An 8,562-nucleotide genomic window follows, 5' to 3' on the forward strand; every position below is an offset into this window, starting at 1 on the left:
TACATTATGGGTAAAATGCCAGATATGTGAAGACATGACCCAGACTACTTTCTTTGCGGCAGTCATGACGTTTGTCCAGCAGGTAATGAGAGATTTGGAAAGGCTCCAGGTGGATCTTGCAGACGAGCCCGCAGCAAAACCAAATAACACCCAAGAGCTCCAGGAGTTTTCAAGGCTTTAATGTAGTTGTGATCTTTATTTGAGTCGGTACTTTGTTTTGAGTCTGTTAAGTTGTTTTGAAGTCTGAGCTTTTTCTAAGTTTGTTTATTTCGAGTCTGTGAATCTTGAGTCCTTGTAGTCAAAGTGTTTGTTTTTATGAAAAATTGAAAATCCCAAAAATATTTTGTTATTTATTTCTTTTCATATCCCCAAGAACTACACTTGGTCTGATTCATGCGGGGTCATGATACGTAGGCAATCTACATAGGATTCGACCGTAACTAAATAAAAAAGAGAGAAGAGAAAAAGAAAAAAAAAAGGAAAATAAGAGAGAAAAGCAAAAGAAAAGAGGGAAAGGCAAGAAACAAACAATGGAAAAAAACAAGAGGGAAGAGAGAGAGGATAAAACAAAGAAAAGGCATGCAAATAAAGAAAAAAGAAAGCCGGGATGACGCATGCAACCAAGCAAGGGCATAGTAGAAATGGTTAACTACTTAGGTGCATTCATTCCCAAAATGTGCGGTTTCCTATCTATTAATGCTCTAACCTCTAACAAAGTTGTTGTTGATGATGAGTCCAGACAGGTGGTTAGTTGACTGGCATTCTGGCAACCCATTCCTACAACAGCCGGTCTAAGAACAAATCAAACATGGTCAACCAGGAGTTAGAGGCAAGCATCGTCGACCCGTCGAGGGAGAAGGGAGAATTGGATGTTTATGCAATGAAGGAGGAGATGCATAATCTAAAGCAGCAAATGGCCGAGATGTACCAGGCCTGGTCAAAAGGACACCCACTACCAGCTTACCCTGCTAACCCTGCTTACATCCCACCGTTAGCTCAGCCTCAGGATCCTCCACAGTGAACTCATCTCCAGCCTTTCCTAATTACCAACATTGCTACGGAACCACCTCCCAAACACCACCACCTCCACCACCCAAACAAATCTCATACCCCCCTCCACCAGCTACCCCTGTGTTTGTGGCACCTCCGCCTGCCGCATTACACCGATCCTCTAGTGAACCTTTGTTCCAAACCCATGATAACCACTATTACCCACCCGAACCTACCTTCAAAGCGCCAGAACTATGTCCTTACACTCCCCGCTTTGATCTCTCAGCTGAAACAGAGAAGCCTCCCAAGAACCCTGAGCAGGAGGAGATGATTCGGAAGTTCAAGAGCTTGGAACAATCCTTCAGAAATATGCAGGGGCTCGTGGTCAAGTAAGTGTGGCATATAAGGATTTGTGCTTGTACCCAGATGTCCAATTACCAGCGGGATTCAAGTTACCCAAGTTTGATTTATATGACGGACACGGTGATCCGGTGGCACATTTAAGGGGGTTCTGCAGCAAAATGAGAGGAGCTGGGGGAAGAGACGAATTATTGATGGCATACTTCAGTCAAAGTCTAAGTGGTGCAGCTTTGGAATGGTACACTCGACAGGATCATGCTCGATGGTATACTTGGGACGATTTGGCCCAGGCATTTGCGTGTCACTTTCAGTACAATCTCGAAATTATCCCAGACCGTCTGTTGCTAACAAAAATTGAGAAAAAGCCCGGGGAAAGCTTCAGAGAGTACGGTTTCCATTGGAGAGAACAAGCGGCAAGGGTCGATCCTCCAATAAAAGAAAGCGAGATGGTTGATTACTTCTTGCAGGCTTTACAGCCCACCTATTATGGTCACTTAGTGTCAGCAGTGGGAAAATCTTTCAACGAAGTAGTAAAAATGGGAAGTATGGTGGAGGAAGGACTTAAATCCAACAAAATAATGAGCTATTCGGCAATTAAGGCAACTACTCAGGCAATTCAAAGCGGCACCGGAGGGGTATTGGGAAAGAAAAAGAAAGAAGATGTTGCGGTAGTCGAATCAAGAGCTTGGTCCAGGGGCCCATCACCATATTACAACCAACCTCGACCCCATCCCTAATCCTACCCCCACACTCCATATAGCCCACCACAGCCCTATCACCCACCCCCGATCCCTACTTCTCTGTCCACCATGCCCAAACATACCCCCAACCTCCTACCCATGCGCAATGGCGCGCACCCACCCCACAAAATACTTACCCAACTCACAACACCTACCCACCTCCAAGATCCTACAAGAATCCCCCTGGAGCAGGTTTTCGGGCCAGTCAAAATTTCAAGCAAGAGAGGACACAGAAGTAGAAAACTTTCACCCCCTTGGGAGAGTCATATACCAGTCTATTTCATAGGCTAAGACAGTTGGGAATGTTGAGTCCAATTGAAGCGAAGTTTCCAAATCCCCTTCCAAAGAACCTTGATCATTCGCTGAGTTGTGAGTACTGTTCGGGGGCACCGGGGCACGACACGGAGAAGTGTTGGAAATTGAAAACGGCTATCCAGGAGCACATTGATACCCGCCGAATTGAGGTGCAAGCCCCGGAGATGCCTAACATCAATCAGAATCCACTGCCAAGCCATCACGAGGCCCATATGATTGAGTTAGTATAAAAGGGAGAGCATAAGAAGCCTTCACAAACTGTAATGATGATCAGGGCTAGTGAGGACAGGTCGAATGAGAAACCAAATAATGGGAGGACATTGATCAAGGTAGAAGAGACAGTTAGTGAACCAGTTGTGGTGGTACAGAAGGAGTCTTCGAGCAGTGTTGCAATAAAACAAGAACCAGTTGCGGTGTTAAAGAAAGAGCCTTTGAGCAGCATTGCAGTAAAACAAGAACCAGTTGTGGTGGTGAAGAAGGAGCCTTCAGGCAGTGTTGCAATAAAACAAGAGCCAGCTAAAGTGGTGGTGCCGGGGGCAGTTACCAAGCTCGTTGTGATCGTGAAAGGTGCTCGCACAGAGCCGGTTATTATCAAGCCAGTGACTCAGTTACCAGTAATTAGTGAAAAGGCCGTTCCATGGAATTACGACCGAGTGACAGTAATGTATAAGGGGAAGGAAGTTAAAGAAGAAGTTTGTGAAACTCATGGGCTTACTCGCTCAGGAAGATGTTTTGCCCCTGAAGAGTTGAGAAGAGCCAAAACTGCCAAAGGTAATCCATTACCAGTAAGGAAAGCCGTAACTGAAGAAGAAGCAGAAGAAGTCTTGAAGAAGATGAAGGCACAAGATTACTCCATTGTAGAACAGCTGAGAAAGACCCCGGCACAGATCTCACTGCTATCATTATTGATCCACTCGGACGAGCACCACCGGGCATTGATGAAAATTTTGAATGAAGCCCATGTTCCGGATAAGATCTCTATGAACCACCTAGAGAAAATAGCAAACAAGATTTTCGAAGTTAACAGGGTTACATTCTCTGATGATGAGCTGCCTTTGGAAGGCACTGAGCACAATAGGGCACTCTACCTCACGGTGAAATGTGAAGACTCTACGGTCACCCGGGCGCTGATGACAACGGGTCCAGTGCAAACATCTGCCCTCTCTCCACCTTGGACAAATTAAAGGTGGACAGTGAGAGAATCCACAAGAATAGCATTTGCGTGCGAGGATTTGATGGAGGAGGGAAGGACTCAGTTGGAGACATAGTGTTGGAACTGACGATAGGACCGGTCGAATTTACTATGGAGTTCCAGGTGCTCGACGTGGCCGTTTCTTACAATCTCTTATTAGGCCGGCCCTGGATTCATGCAGCAAAAGCGGTGCCATCTACCCTGCACCAGATGGTCAAATTCGAGTGGGACCGGCAAGAAATTGTAGTGCACTGGGGAAGATAGTTCGTGTGCTCTGGGCAATGCCATTGTGCCTTTCATCGAAGCCGAAGACGACAAAGGTCCATGGGTTTATCAAGTCTTTGACACGGTATCGGTTGAAAAGATCTCGGAAGGGGAGTATATTCCTGTGCCAAAGGTAGCTGCTGCATCCGTCATGGTGGCTTCGGAAATGTTAAAGAACGGATTCGTACCTGGAAAAGGCTTGGGTGCTTCTTTGCAAGGCATCATACAGCCGGTATCTCTTCCTGGAAACCTGGATACTTTTGGTTTCGGCTTCAAGCCCACTGCTGCGGACATAAGGCGAGCTAGAAAGATGTAAAAGAAAGCATGGAACCTTCTAAAACCTATTCCCCGCCTTTCCCGTTCCTTTGTCAGGCCTGGTACTAAGAAGCGCCTAGCAACAACAATGCCCAATTGTGTGATTGATCCCGACAAGAAGCTGATCGAGAGGTTTGAAAAGCTGTTTGATGAGGTGAATGTGTTGGAGGCATGAGAAGGTCCGAGCAAGGCAGATGTGTAGTTCGTGGGGCCCCATGCAAAGCTTAATAATTGGGAAGCTACTCCCCTTCCTACCCGAAGGGAGTCTTGGTAGTTAGTTTAGATTTCCTTTCAGTTTAATCTGGATTATTTCCAAGGTTATAATTCGGATGCTATGTTCCATCCGTTTGGGCGAGTTAAACCTTGTTATCTTAATTTTAATGAAATGCAATTTCCTTTCTTTTTCATTCCTAATAGTTTTTATTTTTCTTTTTCTTTTCCTTCTTGTACAGTCCCTTTTATGCTGGTTTCAGTGACATGACATGCATGAGGAGTCTTCAGCCCAGTCTTAAATGCCAATCTAACTCCGAAATATTAATACAAGAAATTGAGTGTGATGACGAAGTAGAATATGATGATGAGGAAGCCTTTGAAGAAATCAGTAAAGAATTAAGCCATTTTGAAGAAAAACCTAAACCTAACCTGAATGACACAGAAGCAACCAACTTAGGGGATCAGGATAATGTACAGGAAACGAGAATAAGTGTCCATTTGGAACCAAAGTTTAGAGAAGAGATAATTAAAGCATTGCTTGAGTACAAAGATGTTTTTGCATGGTCATATGACGATATGCCAGGTTTAAGCACTGACTTGGTAGTTCACAAATTGCCCACCGACCCAGCATTCCCTCCTGTCAAGCAGAAGCTAAGGAAATTTAAAACAGATATGAGTGTGAAAATCAAAGAAGAGGTCACCAAGCAGTTTGATGCAAAGGTCATCCGGGTCACGCGGTATCCCACCTGGTTAGCCAATATTGTGCCTGTGCCAAAGAAGGATGGAAAGACCAGAGTGTGCGTTGATTATCGTGATCTCAATAAGGCAAGTCCAAAAGATAACTTCCCACTGCCAAACATCCACATATTGATTGATAATTGTGCAAAACATGAGATTGGTTCTTTCGTGGATTGTTATGCGGGCTATCACCAGATCTTAATGGACGAGGAAGATGCGGAAAAGACGACATTCATCACGCCTTGGGGAACGTATTGTTATAGGGTCATGCCATTTGGATTGAAGAACGCTGGGGCAACATATATGAGGGTGATGACCACCATATTTCATGACATGATACACCGGGAGATTGAGATCTACGTAGATGACGTGATCATAAAGTCAAGGAAGCAGTGCGACCATGTCAGGGACCTAAGGAAGTTTTTCCTGAGGCTCCGCAGGTACAACCTCAATCTTAATCCAGCGAAATGTGCATTTGGTGTCCCGTCTGGGAAACTGCTGGAATTCGTGGTCAGTCGACGCAGTATTGAGTTGGACCCGTCGAAGATCAAAGCCATTCAAGAGTTTCCGCCGCCAAAGAACAAAACAGAGGTGATGAGTTTGCTTGGAAGGTTAAATTACATCAGCAGGTTCATTGCTTAGCTCACGACGACTTGTGAGCCCATCTTTAAGCTGCTAAAGAAGAATGTTGCGGTCAAGTAGACTGATGAATGTCAGGCAGCATTTGATAAGATTAAGGAGTACCTGGCGAATCCACCTGTGTTGGTCCCGCCTGAGCCGGGAAGACCTTTGATTCTTTATATGACAGTTTTGGATAATTCTTTTGGCTGTGTATTGGGGCAACATGACATCACGGGAAAGAAAGAGCAAGCAATCTATTACCTCAGCAAGAAGTTCACATCTTACGAGGTGAAGTACACTCAGCTTGAGAAGACGTGTTGTGCCTTAACTTGGGTAGCGCAGAAATTGAAACATTACTTATCATCCTATACTACCTACCTCATCTCTTGTTTGGGCCCGTTGAAGTATATTTTTCAGAAGCCCATGCCCACAGGGAGGCTCGCAAAGTGGCAGATCTTGCTCACGGAATTCGACATTATCTATGTGACCCGGACTGCAATGAAAGCACAAACGTTGGCTGATCATTTGGCCGAGAATCCAGTTGATGAAGAATATGAACCTTTGAATACATACTTCCCTGATGAAGAGGTAATACATGTTGATGAATTGGAACAAGTCGAGAGGCCAGGATGGAAGCTTTTCTTTGATGGGGATGCCAATACGAAAGGCGTCGGGATATGAGCAGTATTTGTCTCTGAGACAGGGCAACACTACCCTGTTACAGCTCAGCTTCATTTTTATTGCACTAATAACATGGTTGAGTATGAGGCATGCATCTTGGGTTTAAGGTTAGCTGTAGATATGGGTGTCTAGGAAGTCTTGGTCATGGGTGACTCGGACCTACTGGTATACCAAATTCAAGGAGAATGGGAAACACGGGACTTGAAGCTTGTACTGTACCGACAATGTTTGCATGATCTTTGTCAACGGTTTCAATCAATAGAGTTCAGGCATATTCCCAAGATTCATAATGAAGTTGCCGATGCCTTGGCTACTTTGGCGTCTATGTTGCATCATCCAGACAGGGCTTATGTGGATCCATTACAGATTCAGGTCCGCGATCAGCACGCCTATTGTAATATGGTGGAAGAAGAACTTGATGGTGAGTCGTGGTTCCATGATATCAAAGAATACATCAGGATGGGGGTATATCCGGTACAGGCCGCGGGTGATCAGAAAAGGACAATTCGACGGTTGGCAAGCGGATTTTTCTTCAGTGGAGGAGTGTTGTACAAAAGAACTCCAGATCTTGGATTGCTGAGATGTGTATATGCTAGACAAGCCACAGCTATTATGACCAAAGTACATTCGAGAGTCTGTGGGCCGCATATGAGCGGGTACGTGTTGGCCAAGAAGATTCTCCGAGCAGGTTATTATTGGCTCACTATAGAGCGGGATTGTATCAGTTTCGTGCGCAAGTGTGATAAGTGTCAGGTGCATGGAGATTTGATTCTTTCTCCGTCATCTGAATTGCATACAATGTCGGCACCATGGCCCTTTGTTGCTTGGGGAATGGATATCATTGGGCCAATCGAGCCGGCGGCATCAAATAGACATAGGTTTATTCTGGTAACCATTGATTATTGCACTAAGTGGGTTGAGGCGAAAACTTTCAAGTCTGTAACCAAGAAGGCAGTGGTCGATTTTGTGCATTCAAATATCATCTGTCGGTTTGGGATCCCGAAGGTAATCATCACGGACAATGGAGCTAATCTCAACAGTCATCTGATGACAGAGACATGTCAGCAGTTTAAGATTACGCACCACAATTCCACCCCATATCGCCCTAAGGCGAATGGAGCAGTCGAGGCAGCTAACAAGAATATAAAAAAGATACTTCGGAAAATGGTGGAGGGGTCCAGGCAATGGCATGAGAAGTTACCTTTCGCTTTGTTGGGCTATCGCACTACTGTTCGTACTTCAGTAGGGGCAACTCCTTATGTGTTGGTGTATGGCACCGAGGCAGTAATACCCGCAGAATTGAAATCACATCCCTTCGGACCATCGCCGAGGCGGAAATTGATGATGTTGAATGGGTCAAAGCCCGCTTGGAGCAATTAAGTCTGATTGATGAAAAGAGATTGGCAGCAGTATGTCATGGCCAATTGTACCAACAGAGAATGGCGAGAGCATATAACAAGAAAGTGCGTCCACGGAAGTTCAAAGTAGGACAGTTAGTGTTGATACATATCTTACCTCATCAGGCTGAAGCAAAAGGAAAGTTCGCCCCAAACTGGCAGGGACCATTTGTTGTAACTAGAGTGTTGTCCAATGGTGCGTTATATTTGACAGATGTGGAAGGAAAATGTGTAGAAATGGCTATCAACTCCGATGCAGTCAAGAGATACTATGTATGATTCCTTTGTCTGATTGTACTTGTTTGTATTTGGCATATTTTGAAGATTGGAAAGACGAAGACATTTTGTTCTGCTACCTAAATACTTTATCCCTTGCTACCCCTTTGAGCCTCAGTTATCTTCTTTCATACCCCTCTTTTGGAATCAATGACAAAGTTCGTAAACACAAGCATGGAAAGTAAGTGAAGGAAAAGGAGAAGGAAAACAGTGAAAAGAGAGAGAGAAGAAAAATGAAAAAAAAAGAAAGAAAAGAAATGAAAAAAGCAAAGTAAAGAAAAGAAAAGGAAAAAAAAGAAAAAGAAAAAGAGAAAAAAAAGAAAAAGAAAAAGAAAAGAAAAAAGAAAAAAAAGAAAAAGAAAAAGAAAGAGAAAAGAGAAAGAAAAGAAAAAGAGGAGAGAGAATGGGAGAGAAGAAAAATCACAACAAAGTAATTTCTATAACCTGAACTACGTTTGAC

This window comes from Nicotiana attenuata, unplaced genomic scaffold (assembly GCF_001879085.1).
Source record: "Nicotiana attenuata strain UT unplaced genomic scaffold, NIATTr2, whole genome shotgun sequence".
In the NCBI taxonomy this organism is placed as follows: domain Eukaryota; kingdom Viridiplantae; phylum Streptophyta; class Magnoliopsida; order Solanales; family Solanaceae; genus Nicotiana; species Nicotiana attenuata.